General features: G+C 32.9%; 1 protein-coding gene and 1 long non-coding RNA gene across 3 annotated transcripts in view; one reads left to right on the plus strand and one right to left on the minus strand.

Moving 5' to 3' along the window:
- The window catches only part of LOC116424323 (uncharacterized), a 141865-nt gene that overhangs the window by 111896 nt on the left and 9386 nt on the right, over window positions 1-20583 (minus strand). The window lies entirely within an intron of this gene.
- LOC116424324 (uncharacterized) lies at window positions 14001-18073 on the plus strand. Its single transcript, XR_004234440.2, has 3 exons — window positions 14001-14268; window positions 14869-15110; window positions 16042-18073. It is a non-coding gene; the product is annotated as an uncharacterized LOC116424324 (long non-coding RNA).

The raw sequence follows: 20583 nt of genomic DNA on the forward strand, positions 1-20583 counted from the left end.
CTGTCAAAAATACAACTTAAAGAATGTAGGATCCAATACCGTAGTTATCTTGATCAATTTTTTATTCGAAAGGTAAAACAAAGTCCTTTCAATATCTATGTAACATTGAAATTTATTCACTGAATATGTTTCCAATGCTTTTAATCGAAAAATAACTCAGACATTGCTACGCAGTCGATCTCAAACGACATCGAGTACTTATTAGAACCATGTTATGCGATATCAACTTGATACGAGTTCTTTATCTATGAAAAACATTACTGTCCTGTTTTACTTGACCGGTCCGTTTTGCCCTACTTTCCCCTACATCTTCATTATATGTGTATTTTTAACATTATTAAATAGTGGACTCGTGCTGTTTTGGAATTCACGACTTTGTTTATCATAGTTTTGTATAACAGAAAAAATATAAATAAATCGCATTATTTGGGAGATGACCCAATATATTATTTATTCTTCGTTGGACCAGTAGAACCTCTCTGTTTGTCGCCTGTACCATATGATAATATGGAATGACACAAATGTTTCAACATTCAATAATAACAATTTCATAACATAATAAGCGACGGATAAAAATTATGAATACTGTGGAATGTCATTTATCTTGGCACCGATTATTCGATTTTAGATTATGCGAATGATCAAGTATACAAATTAAACTACATGTCCATAAATGTTTAATATATATGATTAGATTTCATTTACTACATCCTAAGTACTGAAAGAAAAATATTAGCGCAAAATTGCAAGATAAATGAAATATTATTGAACGCATAGGAAAAGAATGAAAGTATATCTGCAAACTGTCTAATTTTTTATTGCTTTATCACATATTTATAAATTTAGTCCTCCGAAATTCTGGAATCTCTGTTTTACGCGGTAAACTATAACACTATTTATGCGATATTATTTATGTAAAACGAATCGACGTAGAACGAATACTCCGCGTAAATGGAAGGTCGAGTGTATTCTAAGAATCCTTTATCCAGACTGATTTACCTTTCAATTAGTTCGAATAATCGACGTTCTACTGTATTTGAAAGTCGAGGCATTACAGTAATCTTGAAAATACATATTAACACATTGTTGATTGATCACAAGGTAACTCGTGTTTGCATTTACATCAGCTATTCAAATTTTTGAAACATAGGACAATGTAGAATATTGCAAAAGCAAATTATTCAAAGTTGTATAAAAGATATATCCAATGTTTCATTTCAATTCGTTATGTATAAATAAAATATATTGAAGTTTATTTTTAACTTTTTCACTTTCATATTTCATTACGGACTAATAACCGGTGACATGGGATATATTCTGCGTAAAATTTAAAATATCGTGAATTTTGAAACCAATATTTTCTTTATATTGTTGAAACTATTGCGATGTACAGATATTTAAATATTATTTTCCGTATTTATAAGCCACAGTAGCACGCATTTAATTCTACATAGTCTCTTCCATTTATAATAAAAATTTTCATATTAGAATTAATTTAAAAATAAATCGCCTGTTTATTTTTGCAGCTTATTAACCCCTTGCGATACTATGACGAGTAGGACTCGAAATAGAGATTTTTAGATTAATTGAATAAAAAACAATGTTGTTCATTGTCCATATATCAAAGTAAAAAATTACTTCACTATAACCAATTTATTATCTTCAAAGTAAATTTACACTTACAATGAAATGGAAAATTTGTTTGCGTTTCTCCCACAATGTCAATAGTAAAATGTTACACAAGCTGAGTAGCAAAAGTAAATACTAAGTCAAGGGGTTAATATTTTTACTGTCTGCGAACGTGTTAAAGGTTAACCCATTTGCATTATTAGCGCATATATGCGCGGATTTTTCATGGCCTGTATCACCGAAGCGCACGTGATATGCACGCCACCTTTTTGGGATTATAACTAGAGTGCATATAAACAAGAACACGAAGAGTTACACCATGTCCATTATTACCATAAAGATATACTGGTTAACATTTTCCAATATTCATTAGCCCTTTGCACTCGTATGTCATGCCAGAGATAACAATACAAATTTGTTATACTTTATTTGTGGTACTTTAAAAGGTTATAAAAATTAAATCTTAAATTCGTTTCCCTAAAAATAAATATAAGTTTACGTCCAACAACAGTAAAAATAAATTGAGTGCAAAGGGTTAAAACAAGTTCATCGAAGAAAATTCGCAAACGTTGTGCAGTTTGTACATCACAAAAAAAAAGAGAAGATGCTTTTGAGAAGATGATTTTTAATTTTCTATACGTTTCGAACCATTTTTATTTTGATGCAATAAAAAACTTTTTTGGTGATAAGGGCCAATTTTCCATTTTTCCATATGATGCAGATGGGTTAAGAAGATCAGGACGTCGAATCATAAATAGGGTCAAATCCTCAAAAATCATGATGGCTGATCACTCTGTTTTACACCCGCATTGGACGATTGTGCGTTCTCTCTTGGATAACAGCGCCGAGTGAGAACAATCAGTTGACGCGAGGGTCACGATCAAGGATGCCTTTGTTAAGAGTCCACAACACTTTTGTTGACATCACCGGACTATAAATTAGAATGTATTGGCGTATTCGTACGTAAAGAAACAACTTTTTGTGCCGTTTTAACTCGTAGACAAGTGTTGGCACACTTAATGGTTTTTCCACCATTTCGTTTGCATAATAATTTTTTATGGAAATTTTAACATATGTCTTGTATGTATCGTAGATACGCGATAAAACAATGACGCGCCCAGTAGACTTAATGTATTTGTCACCTTCTGCGTAATAGATGCATCGATTTTTTATCTTTCAAGAATTTCATTGAGCAGTACAATTTATTTACTGTGAAAAGTTGAAAGGGAAAATCGTATTACTTAAGTATTTAAGTAATTAATCTAACATAGATGCGATTTTGTATGAGAAAAAGTAATATACAATTATAATCACTATATAGAAATAATTATTTTTAATTTGAATAGTTGTTATATAATTATTTTTAATATTATAAGTGCCCCTTCTGTTTCGTAAAATTTTCATGATAAATTTTGAATATGATTTTTATTTTTTATCCACAAATTTTTAAGTCATCGATACCTTTAAATTATCTTTTCTCTTCAGATGTAATTGTTGATAATTTTCTAATTAGAAAGATATAAAATTTAAGTTGTATTGAACAAAGCATTTTTTGTATGTTTTTTTTGTATATGTATTTGCATTGTGCTTAGCTATTCAATTTTTTGTTTCTCAGTTTCATTTCGGTTTTTCTGTGATATTCAATTCCAATGGAAATCATGATACTTCCGTGGTCCATTTATTCACGACAATGGACATATTTGTAACAGGAAAAATGACTAGAAACTATTTTTACGCATCAAATGAGATTTAATCTCGACGGATCAGATGTACTTCCGCATTATTTTTTACGAATGGTCGACCGGGGGATAATTTTACAAGTTTGGCGAATTGGTGTTATTGTAAACAGCAGCGAAAACATTGTAAATTAATCTATAACTGATAAGCCTTTTTCATTTAATTTCTACTACTAGTAAATTATACTGTACAATAAAGTTTTTTAAGCCTGTACCGGTTCTGTGATACACAGGTATATCAATAACTTCGAAAAAATTCAGCTCAGCTCCAATAGTTCTAAATATTTTTAATGTACTGTTTTTAAATAAATTTTTTAATTTTCTAATGAAAAAAGAACATATAAGAAAGGAGAAATAAAACTTTAACAATAAAAAATGATCAATTAATTTTTATTCGTTTCTAATTAATATTCTACAATAAAAAAAATGTTACCTAATGAGTAAAATAAAAACTTGATGGAGGTACTGCTAACTGTATAAACTAAAAAAACGTTATTTAAACTTAAAGTACTCACTCTAATTATTTCAATTACAATAAAATAAATAAATTATTCAACCTCAATTCATATTGTTCATAAAAATTTGAATTAACACAGAAATCCATTGTTTCATATTATAATAACTCTGATGTATTTATAAAATTGTCAAAATTTCTATACCATCTATTAGATGCAACAGGTTTATTAAAAGCTCTTCAGGAGTTATGAAACTCATAAATTCAAATTGCATTGAATTGATTGGACAAAATAATGACAAAACAACTTCCATATGATTCAAACGTCTTTGAGTAAAGACTATTATATTTATAAGACCCATCAAAAATGAAGCAGAACACTATTGGACCTGTTATGCATCGCAGAATCGTCATTACTTAGTATATCAAAGTTAATAGGGACCTTGAAGGTTTCAAGGGACTGAAACTAGATCCTAGAAGCCATTATACTTAGTAGACAGCTTATCAAATTCGTTAAAGTTGAAACAGAACACTACTAGACGTGTTATACATAACAGAATCATCACTTGATCCATGTACTTAAGTTAATAACAACCTTGAAGGTTTTAAAAATTTAGAACATGTTTCTTAATTTATAACCTGTACTGAAAAATGTATAAATGGTTAAAGAAGACGAAAGAGTGAAAAAGAAATAGAAAAAGGTGTATTTTGCCTTAGCCTTTATTTACGGATTCATCGATGATACTGGTTAGTGGTCTATGTTTCTGATTCTAGAGTGTTTGATGGGGTTTAAAGACGATATACATAGAAATAGGTGATAAAATCCAGTAAAAGCAGGTCCTGTGTTAAGTTTAGCAACCCTCTAGCGATGAATATAGGAGATGTCACTGCACTAGAATTTCCAAAATTCATTGAACCCACGAAATCTAGAAAACCTTCGGGATTACTGGATCTTCTGAAACCTCTCGGTTCTGAACCTTCCAAATCTTACGAGCTTTATCGCTCTTAATGGCCCTTTGTCCATTCGGTCCGCAGAGTATCTATAGTGTTTTACGGGTTACGTGAGGTCATTGTTGGGTTTACACGATTTCGATGGGCTTCTGTTAAGTCAAACGATGGCTCGAAGAAGTCTGATGGATCCAGCAGAGCGTCAATTGAGTTAGAATTCGATAGCCATTCTATCGAGTCTGATAAGTGTCTGATAAGGTTTCTATTGAGTTTAATGAATTTGAAACGACTTTGGATGAAAAATATATTTCTTAAAATATGAAGGAAGGAAAACTTTTTTTTCTTATTGAGCATGATTAAGTAGGGATTAAAATAGATCGATTGAATACTTTTTACTTTCAAAAAAATATTCAAATTTGTTAAAATTTACAAGTTTTGTAGCTCTCTATTATAAAATTAGATTCTTAATTTGGTAATTTGAAAATTGAAAGTGAAGAATATTTTCAAGTATAAGGAATGAGCAAAAACATTCCAGTGATAGTAATGACTGGGTTTCTATCAATTGCAGTGGACGTGGTCAGATCTCTAACATCAATATTCATTTTAATTTGATCAACTTGTTTCCAGGTGTAATGAATGAAATTAGCTTGTCTACGTATAACGGATTTTATGCCGTCTGTACTGTCGAATAAGAAATGATTAAGACGATGAATAATGTTTTTCAAGCAACAAATAATCACCTTTTCTTACATATGTCGGTCTTATAGTGTTGGCATACTGTTTTGATCGATGAAAACAATTTATCGATAAAAAGTCACACATCATGCATCGATCACATCAAAAACTGAAATCATCTACATAGTTTAATCAACTCTATTCATCGCTACAGCACAAATGAGCTATAAACCCAAATCAGAAATTTGGACAACAGGATTATCTCATGTTTCACTAATATTACTGTGTTACTACTATATTTGTCCACCTTTGTATAAGGAAAATGAAGCAGCAGACCTCTTTAGCCACGATAATCCATAATCCATCAAATCAATTTAAAAAATATCTACTGAAAACAAAAGACCCACTTTTCATTTAATACCTTCAATCATTTTTCTTCCACTTCCAAGCTTAACCCTTCGCACTCGATTTATTTTCAATGTTTTTGAGCGTAAGACTGTATTTATTTTTAAGGAAATGAATTAAAGTAATTTACAGCAGTAGGACTCAACGTTTTATATTTCTTCTATTTATTATTACAATAATAAGATTTAAGTTTGATAATCTTTTAAAGTGTGGTACTTTTTAAAATACCACAAATAAAGTATAACAAATTTGTATTGTCATCTCCAGCATGACATATGAGTGAAAAGGGTTAAATCTCAATACCGTACAACACGAATGCATCAACATTCATTCACAACACGTAAGAAGGAAATTCTTTGTTCTTCAACGCGCATGCAGTTCCTAGTTAACTTATTGCGATAAATACCGTATCCATTCGCTTAGAAAAATTCCAATCGGAATATCTCTTCCTCTCCGAGGAAAAATATTTCTGCGATTGTCCAACGAGGAGCGTAAGAAACAAGCGACACGTGAAATCCTTCCGCTAGAGTTGTTGTGAGTTCCGCGAGTCGGGTATAAAACATTTGCATTCGATAAAGATAACGGCGTTCGTATCATCGGGAAGATAAAGAAAAATGTACTCCGGGCGTACAAAGAAAAAAAAAACGAAATATACTTCGGTGCCGGTCTACGCGCAGATATCCGATAAAATATTCCGATACGGGGGCTGTTCCGTTGAATAAAGATATCGATTCAGAGCTGGGATCCCATTGAATGGAACAGCAAGGGTTCTTCATACTCCCGGTGTCTCGTTCGATGCGCAGACACTGTGTATAGCCGTGTATACGTTCGTGTAGATAGACGTCTGTATCTAGAAGCTGGCGTCAGGTAGGTCTGTGTTGATACATCGGGTCGATGACATTGCTCTACTATCACTAGGTTCCGCTGCGTGAGCGCTATACAACGGAGACGATAAGGTCGACAGAGGTAACCTACGTACAATGCACTCGCTTGCAGCGAGAGATGACCAGTTTCTTCATGGAATAAGATTGGTAATAATTGGACACCGGATCTTTATGCATATTTAAGCGTTTGAGAACATAATTAGGTAAATAGAATTACCATAGAAAAAGATTCTTCCTAAAGAATACTGTAAATATTCTCTTTGAATACTGCATATGGTTTTTCGTGTCGTGTTGTGCTTTGTGCAATTTTGCATATTCAAGTTTCCTACGAATGTATGAAAATTCGTAGTATAGTAGAAACTTCCTGGTGAATGTATGTGAGATTATATTACAGAATTTTGGGGGTTAATTTAAAATAAGTGGCCGCAGATAAAAATTTGGTTGGTTTGTTGAGAGTTGTGTTAAAGTATAAATGAAATAGAAATGGTATATTGATATATTTTGTTGTACTTTTTGTTGTTGTTAGTTTGTAGGTATGTATTGGAGTACAGATTTTTGATAACTAATTTATATAAATTGGAATTATTATTATTTATTTGTTATAAATAGATACGATAAGAAGAAAATATTTATTGACGACATTAATTCGTATATATTTTCACTTATTTCGTCTTTTGATTAAAAAATTACAAATACATTTTTTTAAAGAGAGTTACTTTCTGTTTCTACATTTGTGAAAATTCCAATCAATTTTCGTGAAAATTTTAAAAACAGTAGATAAAAGAAGAATACATAAATAATAGATGCAAATTGTGGCAAAAGTAGGTGATAATGCTGTCAAATGTATGGATGATGGACGTACTTTGTGCAAACACATTTATTTGCATTATTTTCGTACTAACGATATATGATGTTTGGTATAATTTATATTGCACGAAAACATGCTTATCGCAGAGTAAGTGAAAACTGCAGTAACTAATTTTCAGTAGAAGTGAATATAGCTATTATTATTTTAAGTATTATTTTAACAAATCTTAAAAAATCTCAATTTAATTTTATTTGATGTTTACGTGAATTTATATGAACCTCTTGGTATTTTTCAAAATGTTTATATTTTTCTTTTTTAAATGCAAAAAAGATTATTCTAGTATTACATTTTAAACTCAAGTATGCATTCTTAAAAGCAAATTGTGTAAGCATAATTTAAAACAAAAGTGCACAAAAATTGCGCATATTTAATGGTTATAATAAAGAAAAATATAAGAAGTAGTAGACTATTACATTTCCAACTAAAAAGTTTCAGTGTTTCTTTTTACTTAGTAAAAACTGTAGAGGTATTTCATTATTACAAGATCAAACATAGATATTTTTAATAAATCAAAAGGATCTCTGGAAACGACGTCTAATAAAGATTACAATCATTTCTCAATTATGGTTTAGGGAAAAAGTATTTTTTACACGGAAAACAAATAATTTGATGGATTTTTTTATTCATAATGTTGAGGCTTTTAATTTCAACTATTATAACAATAATCGCATACACGGATGACCACTTTTGGATCCAATTGATTTCAGTTGCTGCACAAAAATGTACTACACTGCAAATATTTTAAATTTACACATGCGTATATTCAATTACTGTAATATTCAAGTATTAACACAGGCAAAACTGTTCAAACAAACATTCAAATGAATGAGATAAAAACAATTAAATTATAATTTGTTTATTTGTTAATATTTATTCGAATTATTCATATGCATTCTCCATAAAAAAATAGCATTATTTTTGTAATAGCACTCATTACAGAAATATTAAAATAAACAAGATATAGCATGTGTTATTATGTTTTGTGGATTTATCTTATCGAAATTTACAAATCTGAATTGTATCATTAATGCCAAAAAGTTCTTAAATATTATAGTTTATTTGAATCTGGAATTTCAACTTAATATACAAGTCTTCCTAGTGAATATGCTACTCACGCACCTCACATCCAGCATTACATTTATTCTCATTTGATTATCAAGATAAAATCGATACCATTCCAGTCCTCGCATTAAAAGTTTCTTATTTGCGTAAAAGAAGTAAATCGTACTCTGGAATTTAAATAAACTGATAAGATTTGATACTGTCTTTTTTACCAATCCGGAATGACCGTCGAGGGGTTAATGAGTCACAGATCTGTCAACTGTCGATGACCGATACGGTAGTCAACATGTAGAGGAAAGCTTAATGTATCTTGATATTTTAGATTCTGAACATAAGGATGAAACCCTGGTTCTTCCATATACAGGGTGGACCTCGAAGCATGATCAGCTTAGATTGTTCTGCTGTTAGCAGTTCGATCGGAAATTTTGTTAGCTAAAATAACAGGGTTCAAGAAGAGCTTTAAGACGATTGCACCAAATTTTTTGTCAATCCTTTTTTTCGAGAGTTATCAAGGCCACCTTCAGCTTTTTACAGGTAAACCCAGAACTTTTTATATTCATCTTTTGGGGATACTGAGACGAATTCGATAAGAATAATAACAAATACTTTTTTTCTAAATCACACTTGTACACTTGTATTGTACAATTTGTACACTTGTACAAATGACAATGTACAATGTTCTACACATAAAATAACTTGTACAATGTTGTACACTTTCTAGACCTGTTGATATATTAGTATTAGTCATTATTAACTTGATCCCTCGCATACTGTTTGTAAACATTTCGTTCTGTATCTGGCGACACATTTAATGGTATCGAACGTAAACTCTTAGTAGTGTTTCATGATCTGTACAATGATCTGTACAATCATCTTAAAGCTCTCCTTGAACCATGTTATTTTATCTAACAAAATTTCCGATCAAACTGCTAGCAGCAGCATAATCTAAGCTGATCACGCTTTGTGGTCCACTCTGTATAATATTCCTAGTAGAGGCTATATAGTACACGCTCGCAAAGTGTTAAGTTTAATAATTTTAATAAAAATTTCATAGCAGCTAATAGCTCAGTTTAAAACATGGCCAATCAACTATAAGGATTAAAATGTATCTACTGTCAATGGAATATGTGAAAAAAGAACTATTAAAGAAAAATCATTCCCATATACGTATACAATTTATCGGAGTAGGAACGCTTGAAGTGTCCTGGTACCCTAATACGTTCGCTATTAACGTCATATATTTATCACGCCCACAATCCTACATTTTACATAAGGAAACTGAAACTTAAATATAACAGCATTATATTTAAGAATTCAATGACGCGTTTTAGTTGCATTTTTCCAATGTATTGTTTAGAAGATTTATTAAATCTAATAGAATATTACAAACGACAACATCATCATTTAAACAAACTCTGGTAGCGAACACGTTAATCACTGAACACCGTACAAAATACAGATTATTAATGCAAGGATCAGAATACTATCAAAATTCCTTTCACCAAATTTCTTTTAACCAATCCTGTCATCAACACTACATCTACCAGACGGGTCAATATGGCACATTCCTGATTTCCTCTTTCCGCAATTATAGCAGAGTTTTCTCTGAAAAATGATTAAAGAAATTGACTTAGCAATATTTAAACTGAATTGTAAATCAATTAAAATCTCTATAAATGCATTCTTGGAATTTCTAAAAAGGAATTTTAAAAAGTCGATTCAACTTCAATAGTTTTAGTGTTAACATTTCCCCTTAACGGTACAAATTGTTAGAGATTCGAAACCACGGACAGCAGAAATTTCCAGAAGATTCTTTAAGTTCTACAATGCAACACGAGGAGTCACAACCTATCTAAAGTCTTTTAAATGTTTATGCATCCTTGTACTGACAGCGACTATTTCATTATTTACACTATCGACTTATGTTGATTACTTCCAGAAGAATAGGCTATGTCTTCTCGTAAAATCATCTAACATGCACCGAGAAGTTACGAATGACCATCTAAAATCTTTTTTACCTGTAGGCCTCTTTTCGCCAGAAGCATGGTCACTCGCGCGCCCAAATAACAGGCTTACGCGCCAAAATAATGTATTTACGCGCGAATCCCATTTGATCAATCACAAATCCGTTTAGTTAAATGGCCAATGGGAAAATTATTCGGCTACAAGGTTTCCGGAAGTCACCTTTAGTTTCCTCAATGACGAGAGCTTTCCAGGAATTGGCAGTAAGTCAGTAACGAGACTTCATTAACTCAGAGGCATTTCTAATTTACGTCTGCACAATTTTATGTACACAATTTTAGCAACTAGGGTTACCACATAATTCAAACTCCACGAACCAGCTATCGATACAGGCCACAGTAATTTTAATAATTAGATTTACAATCTCAATAGATAGAGTTTATACAGAGAAATTTCAAAAAGTCAATTTAACTTTGGTAGTTTTAGGGTTAACATTCCCCTCTCACCAATACAAAGAAACAACAAAAATCAGAACACACGGGTCCCAGTAGACCCAGACGCAGCTCTCTTGGAAATCGAAGAACACTCGGAACCGTCGGACAATGCCGTGCACATTCGGCGCCCGTCGCGTCTAGATGGTCTTCAGGAATACCCCCGATGAAGGGTAACGAATCCGCAGCGCGGGCGGAGATCCGCGACGGGACGCGGATGCCGTTTTTCAACCGGGGGCAGACGCTGAAGCACACGGGCGACGCGTATTATGCTTGGAGGCTCCGGCTCCGTTAAAAATACGAAGCACAGGAAGCGCGGCGCGGGAGTATCGAGCGGTCCGAAAGAAACAAAGAAAATGCGGAACACGCCGGTGCATGCCGTCGGTCGCCGGTAATATCCACCCGTCTAGACACTAGACTCTCTTTGTTCCTTCAGGGGGGCGGCTGATTTTCGGGGGTTGTTCCTGGTCGAGCGTTAGGGTAAACCGAGCACAGCCTGGTACCCGTGGGGCGGAGGAATGCACGAGTGTCTAAGCACGGGGAAAGAGACACCGGGACGCGATTACACGAGGATCACCCCCGGTGATAGGTGTGCGTTCGTCTGTGCACGTAGATATTTGCGCGCGCACGCGCGCGTGTGTGTGAACATGCGTTTCGGTCTGGTCGACGAGTGATCGGCAAGTTCGTGATCAACGACGACGAAATGGTGGGCCGTGTCGGTGCACGCGCGACCGCCCGCCGTTTCACTCTTCTTTCCTCGGGTAGATGGCTAACAACGACGATGCTCGACCGAACCAATTGACTGTACTTTCTACATCCTTCGTTCGCTGCTCCCGTCGAAACCGTGCCGATTATTATTTTCAGATACGTAGAATGGCCGAAGGTAGAAACCGCGTAATCACTCGGATTCTTGGATTGAGCCAAGGAATATGTACACCTGACCCTCGATTTACGCGGAAATCCGTTCCACGTGGATGCGTTTTATGCGAGTGAACATCACGTAAATAGAGTCTGTCAGTTGAAGGGAAAAAGAAATATTCGGACGGAATGCTGGTGTAAGTTTTAAAAATGCATATTTATCTTATATAGTCAAACAAAAGAAATAATAATGACATTTCAAAAATGAAAAGTATATTTTATTCGGTCACGCATGAAAACTACCGTGTAAATCGTGTTCTAATTCACCGCGTAAGAAAGTGCTGGATAAATTGAGGGTCAGGTGCACAATCGAATTTTACAGATGCAATGGAACCTTGAGTATCTAATGGATAAAGGTTTAACCCTTTCGTCTCAAATGGTACACATTAGCAAGACGAACATTTTAAATTATCCGAAAGCTAGAAAACACCTTAGAGATAAAGGAAAATTGTACCACACAAGGATCTTTGCTTATGACTGACAGCTTAATCCGTTAATGAATTACTATTTATTTTGCTTATTTTTTCTTTTATTATTTATTATGCCTCGAACTGGAGATATTTTCCCTAATCTGTTGAATGAGTTCAATCAAATCTAACGAAAAAGGTTAAAAGTACAATTCTTTGAGGCGGTTGACTAAATGTTAAGTGCTCTCTCAGACTACTGGCGAATTATAAATTAATACTAAAACAGAAAGTTGTAAGTTACGTACGAACAAAAATTCAGATAAATAAAAGTGTTGACTGGTCTGACAGACCGATTGCAGCATTTAAGGCTTAATCGAGGTTTTACGGTATTACGTTCCGTTAATTACCATTTATATACACTGTAGACTGTTTTGGCTGACTTGTGATTGAGTATGTTTGATCAACTACTTTGTACAAGAATGTATCAATAAGCCCAATCCTGAGACACTGTCTTCATTCAACCAAAAAGTAAATCTTTGGTTCTGATAGTTATTTGTGTTATGGAAATATTTAAAGTAATTTGATACTGTTAGTTTGTATAAAGAAGGACAAAAAAAGGGTTAAGAATTTTAAAGTAGCAGTGATCCTAGTAAACGTGTGTCAAAGAATTAGTATTTTCAAAGTTGTAAGTAATATTTTTATTTCGATTAAAACGAATAAGTTAAAAATGATGGGTTATCTTATTACTTTTTCTGTGTGTGATTAATTTCTTATTGTGATATGAACTGCAATTTTCATTTTAAAAATTCTTCAAATCATTTGTATTCATTAGAAACAACTGAAAGACAAGGAAAGATTTCCTACGCAATCTAAACGTACCTAGTAGAAAAAAAAATAATATAAATTTAATCAGTTAGAGATTTAAGGACTTAACAAATTTGTTCTACTGCAGTTTTAAAAACCTGTTTGATGTCTTTTATTTTTAATATGATCAGTTTAATTGTATTATAAAAATTCATATAATACAAATAGTTAATACGCGTTACAGTTACACGTATAATAATATATTTAATATGATTATTATACAAGTAAAGTAATACAGCTAACGTGATTTTGAAATCTTTGACTTTGAAATCAGCATGTTGCAAGTTAACGGCTACCAATACGAGAACTCGTAGTTAACCAAAAAACGAGCATGCATTGTAACAGTTTAACAGCTAGAACGTAGTTTCTGCATTTAATCAATTTCCATATTTTATATACGCAAAAAATTCACGGCGTACTTGTATTGACTAACCAATATGACTAAAACAGGATATTTGTATTTATTCAAAAACGATTGATCTACGAACTTACGTCATATATTCCCAGCTCTCTTCACCGACAACTATAAACTCGTAAACCTTTGAACCATTTTTTTTTTTGCAAATATCCTGCGTACGATCACTTTTAATCGCTTCTTAACACAACCTCAACACGTGTACAACACTTCTTACAATCAACCGGTTTTTATCAATCATTCCAGCACAAAAATATGAATCGAACATTCGCGTACCGTCCGTTGCACGAGAGTTGGCAGTAATCTGAAATGCGCGTCATTAGTCGGTTTTCATCTTTTCTCAGCCCATTTTCAATACTAATTTGCTATTGATCTATACGATTACACGTAAACAATCAAACCTACAAACAAAGCCCTGTGCTGACTCGACTGTCAATTCTGGTGCAACAGATGGTATCTTTGAAGTGTAGTGATACGTCAGTCTGTAAAAGTTTACTGGTCGCGTAAGCATCGACAAATGTTACAATTCTCAAAGTATAGTTGCGCACAGGTAAGTTCCGCTAATAAATTCAGATAATCTGCATCTACTTTAAAATTCCCAATAACTGTTTACAGCAAATATAACACAATGATCAATCATAACACAACTAATTAACCTTTCGAAGTTCTATATCTGTTCAAACTCGACTTACGATTTTCCTTAAATTGCTACACATTTTAATAATTTTCATTATATTTAATCATGATGCAATAATAACATCGTATATAAGAACAATTTTATTGCTTCCTAAATATTTTTAAAGCAACTAGGAAAATGACATAATAAACTATTATATAATTGAATGAAAGAACATAGATACAGAAAACACTCCGAATTGCATCGAGTTGCAGATTTCAAAAGCCCATTGAATAGCTGTGGATCAGAATTTTTCTTATTAATAGTACTATCTTTATCACACGGAATGTTCAACGAGTGGGATGTCTTAAAGAGAAATGCTCTTTATCTCCGAACAGCAAGCAGATTTTGCTCAATGAAGCTGTTTTTAACAAACTCCAAGAAGTTTACATACTTAACACGCGTTTCGTTCATGTCTAGTCGTGTCTTCGTGTAAGATTTTGCAACGCGCACTCTACTAACTTGTCTACTTAGTTAAAAATAGAAACGCCGGTCTATGGAAGCGTACTGAAAACTCGGTGAAAATCGTCTCTACTCGGCCGCAATCTCTGATACATGGTTCGGTAGATTATCTAGTTTGCGCTTCGCAGAGGCGCCCACGAGGTGAAATGACTGTGAAATTGTACCTATAAAAAGAGGATGTTTTTTTAAATTATTCTCGCGAAGATCCATCTTGGAGCAGTGGTACATGGCGAACTAGGTTCGACTTACAAAAGGTAAGGTATAATAAATTAAATAAAGTAAATCCTAAAAATTCTACCTAGGAGTCAGTTGCATATTGAATTTTGATAAATGATACGTAAGTTGTTAAAATGTAATATTGTGGAATAAATTAATTTCTAATAGATAAATAAATTTTACCGTGTAACAGGTACGATTCGGATTAAAATTTTATTAAAACTTCTGATAAACTATCATTCAAAATTTTACCTTCTCGGAACTAAGATTTTTTAAAATGTTAAAATCTCTACAATAGAAAACTAGATTACGTATCATATTCTTAAATATGCAACAAAAGCTGTGTACAGTGATATTCACTTAAATTTAAAAATTTCCGGACCCAGCATTAAAATTCTAGCAAGCAGGGAGCCTTTTGTAATTTTTAATTACATAATATTAATAATTTGTAATTTTAACCTTACCTTCTCAAATGTAGTACCGATAGGTTGTTAAAATTTTCCTGATTAAAATGAGTCCAAACACGAAGTAAATCAGATTAGTTTTCACGACTTAATATAATTAACGAAATTAAAGATTCATTTTTTCTAAATCAATATAACTAGACCGATTTATGTCGTGTTTAGAGTCCTTCTAATCACAAGAATCTGAATAGTTCACTGGTATTACATCTGAAAAGGTAAGACTAAAATTAATAAAACTAAAATTTTCATCAATGCACGACTGCTGTTTACGTTCGCGGCACCTTACTGACGCGTGTCTGTTTTCCTTCCGCTTGTTGTATTCATTTTTTGTCTCTACTACTGGGATCACGTTACACTGAGCTGGTGACAGTAAATAGTGGAGAAGAGTGGGGATGGTATGTTAAAATTTAACCGAGCAGATTCCTTTAAAATTTAAGCGAGCGTCACTGCAATGTGCTTCCGTTGTTTAAATAACTAAATTACTTGTTTTTACTTTGTATTTTAGATTAATATGTAACCTACCAGAATTCTTCTCAATGCCTGTGACATATTTAAACGCAAGTGAATAATGTGTCATGAAACAACAGTTTCATTAGAAATAATGACGTTACTTCAGATAACTTGTACATTCATGATTTTAATAACTATTAAGAAATCCTTAAATGTAACTCGTCAGTTCTTAAAAGATAATTATATAATACTCATTAAATAAACTATCAATGAAATGCAGCCGCTAATCATGTAAACATTGCGTTTAAATGAATATTACAAAATAAATATGATGAATATTGTTAATGCGAAATATGAATCCAATGATACAATAAAATCATAATAAATATTACTAGTTGAAGATATGCAGCAATATTGCAGCAATTTCTGAATTTACTAGTACCAGAGGATACTTACTACAATTTACGTAAGTGCAGTTCAATGAGCAGTCTATCATTGACCTTACCAACCGATAATTATTAAGAACGGGGAAATACCGAAGAAGAAACTAATTGCCTGGAAATGATTGATAAATTATCTCATTAACCACTGTTTTGAATAAACAACATTTTATACTACTACAACCTATCATTATACTTTACACTTCGTAATAGTATTTGCATACAACGTAAAGTATTAACTCTTTATGCGAATAAAGCGGTTGTTATCGAAGATATCGCTGTGAATGGTTAAACAGGCATACATTAAATTAAATATAAAATTTATTACAATTTTGTGTGTCCATTTAGTATGTATCTGGAACAGGCTATAACCCTGTTCTTGTTGAAGTTGGAAAAAATCGCAAAGGAAAACTTTCCACTATCTGAGAGACTGTCATAACACAATACCAGTTTTTTCATAAATGCATCGATGCACTTGAAAAGTACAATTGCACCTTTTTTTAAATAAAATGCGAGTTTTCGATTAATTCGCAAAATTATATTTTTTTTATAAATAAAAATGTTTAATGTAAACGGAATAAATGCAATATAAAAATTGGTGGTAAATACAGGTCACAAATAACTCATTTCCGCCGGCGTACTGTGAAGTTGGATATTTGACTAACTAAGTAATACTACGTTTGTAGCGTTGAAGTAAGGCCACGATAATAATAGAACCTTGAAAACTTCATGCAACCTAGAACCATTTCAATTGCATACGATTTTTTTCGTTGCATGCATCTTTTTATGAAACATTTTTGCTAAATATTGTTTTGGTGGCTCACGTTGACTAATTTATTTCCTTACAAGTCGATTAGCCATTTTGTTTATTAAAGTGTTAAAAATAAAAATAAGTAGAATTATGCCGTTCATTTTGAAAGTGGACTAAATCATATCTTTTTAGTTTCAACATATTTGAAGATTTGTATTTGAATAGTTTGAAAAATATTTTTATACCATGTAACAAAATGTTTCAAAACATATTTGGCCTTGAAAAATAAGAATTTATTATGACTGTGTAATGTTATATGGAACTTATAAGAAAATATGATTTGTGACTTAAAATGACTTACACCATTTTAAAAATTATCATATTCGATATTTTCGAATTACAGAATCAAACCTCGAAATCAAAAGATTGATCTGTTCTTCGTTTAAATTTGTACTTTTTATAAGATAAATGTTCAATGATTCAAAGAACTCAAAAGAAAAATAAACGAAAATGCATATCTACTCGAAGACAGTATACCACATTTTTTATTCGCTTTATCAAAATCTGTAATTTAAATAAAAACGTTGATTGAAAACCTATAACTTTATATTTTACAAGAGCAGTATCATCGCATAATACTTTAGAATCAAAAGATAAAATAACATTTATTCGAACTCAACAGAAAACGAAACAAAGGACATATTCCTGAAAAATACAAATTCCTGATTAAATCATTGATCTCAAAGTGAGAAGGCACGCCACATTTTTCATTCGTTTTATTAAGATCCACGGATGAAAAATCAAAGATGTTGATCGAACAATTGTAACAGTATGTCTCACAAATATTTTTGTGGAACACTACTGCGTAGTATGATCCGATAATACTCCACATTTTTCTTGCGCTGTATTTTCCGTTGCATTCGAAGCCACTCAATATTTACCATCCACTTCTACCAAGTGTAAAAAAATCATATACACTTCATGAAGCACGTATCATTCGAATTACCCATCCTCCGCCGGCGAAGTATTCTCGATTTTTCACGCGATTTTTCAAATCACGCTTGTTCCGAGAACGATAGCGACCAATGTTTTTCGCTGCGTCGTCGTATTGCGTGTCCTATAAGGAATATTCCTTTGAAATTGTTGCGTGAATTGCAACAGTGTAGCAACTTGTTTACAGCGGCAGATAAGATAGCAGCAAACTACGTAGCAGAAGCTAGTTACAGCATTAATGGTTAAAGTTTTTCCTGGTGTTCGCGAACCGATAAAAACCCGATTTCCGGACTGGACACACGATGATCGCGCGATCGAGCGCGCGCCGAAGGGTTTGGTCATCGTCCTGGAACGATATTTCATTGCGGCCGGTGGCTGCACCTGCCGCAGGTGCGGCCGCGATCAAAATAAGAAATTCAGGAACCGTGGTTCGCAGATTTGACTAGCGAAAAGAATGACCGCTATCGTTGCGCCCGATCCCAGCTTCGAGGGATTAAAATTATTAATCATTTCGTTGCATCTTCCTCGATCGCTGCTGCGGTCGCGATCATCTTTCTTTTCGTTATGTACAGCCGTAAATTGCGTCGCGCATCGAGCTCAGTTTAATTGGAGCGTTCACAAATTTTCCGGATATGCAAATGTCTCTTCAACGTTGCGGTCGGTGGAATAATTATTACGTTCGCCGAGATGACAGTAAAATGCCGAGTTACCGATGCTAGGTGCTACTCATTAACAATGTCTAATCAGCGGTGCGTGCACAGTACAATTTTACAACTTTTTACCATACTCCGGGTCACGGTTAGGTCTGGGTCATTCGCGCGGCCGCTTACGCAAAAGCTTCCAGTAGCGTTTGCTGAACGGCTCGGACACAGTTTTTAATACTCAACGATTTAGATAACGTTGGAAAATGTAGGGGTACTGTTCGGGTTAGGTTACGGCATCTACATGATACTGTTTTAACAGAACGCCACTGAATATTTACTTTTTCTTTAGTTTACTTTCCTATGTTAATATTTACTTTTTCTGTAGTCCACTTTCGTATGTTAATCGCATTCTTTTTCCACTCTGCGTGTGATTTGAAAGACCTTGTCAGCTTTAATGCACAGCGATATAAATTCATCGATGCAAAGTAACCCAGTATATTTACCTAATTATTTTTATACTTTCTGCTATTTAATTGAATTTTTTACTCGCTCGTTTCAAGGTCACGAAGTTATAGCTCAGGAAACTTGTTTTGATGACTATAATGTTACAGTATAAGAAACAGATGGAAAGCAAGATGACAATAACGTTCAACACGTTCACGACAATATAAATTCTTCTTAATCAATTTTTTTTTTTACTTTTAATAGCAGCGGGAGTAATTCAGATGTTTAGCTTGAGACAGGTGTTCCTATTTATAAGATCTTCAAACCGTATAAAAATACATATTGAAGAGGAGAATTTGCTTTCCTACTTCTGAAAACTGCACTTTTGTTCTTAGAACTTGCAGTGCTTGCTAGAAACACGATCCCAACATAGGAAGATGGTAAACATTGAATTTATACTAACTCTTATCTAATCTTTCGTTTTCTGTCATTGTACAAGTTTCCTAAGAAGTTACATACCTGAAGCATCACGTAAATTTCAACGTGTTGCTTAGTAGAACACTTCTCAAAATTTAATGATCATGTTACAGACATCGTCGAATTTATTTTGATATTACCATTAACTTCTCAATCGGTTAAGAAAATTAATTTAAAAAAATTAAAAATCGTTTCATTTCTGTTGAACGAATAATAACACAATCGATGTTAGGTGTTGCTAATGAGTTTGGCGTGTGCATGATTTGCGTATATTTTGTACTTTACTGATGTATGGTTGTATGTTATATATTATTCTGTTCTGTAAATTCGATTTGTATATTTATATATTTGTTTATTAAATAATTCATAATTCATATCACACTTTGTAATTTTAGCAGTTTCAAAAAATTCTGGTCTCAGTTCTTTGTTAACTTCTAATCCGTTAATGAATAAATACTATAATAAATAATATAAATAAATAATTCTAATGTTGGTAAAAAGAAACAGATCTTCAAAAAACTGAAGATAAGTTTGAAATCTTCGAAGCCATGACTACTAAGAAGAAATCGAAATCGAAAAATTATTTTCTGGTCCAACATTGTACAACTTAATGATAATAAAATCAATTACTGATATATTTGTCGGAAATATACTACCTTTTAACACTACATCTATTAGCACAGTTTTCGTGACACGACTCTTCACAAAGATTGCATTAAACCCAACCTTTTGAAAGTGGGTAGATAAATGTTTCACTGCAATAAATGCAATATTACTCTTTGAAAGATACTGCACTTAAGTTATTAATTCATCCGTCCTTATTAACCTTCATCCTTCTTTTAATAGAA

Source organism: Nomia melanderi, chromosome 7 (assembly GCF_051020985.1).
Source record: "Nomia melanderi isolate GNS246 chromosome 7, iyNomMela1, whole genome shotgun sequence".
NCBI lineage: Eukaryota > Metazoa > Arthropoda > Insecta > Hymenoptera > Halictidae > Nomia > Nomia melanderi.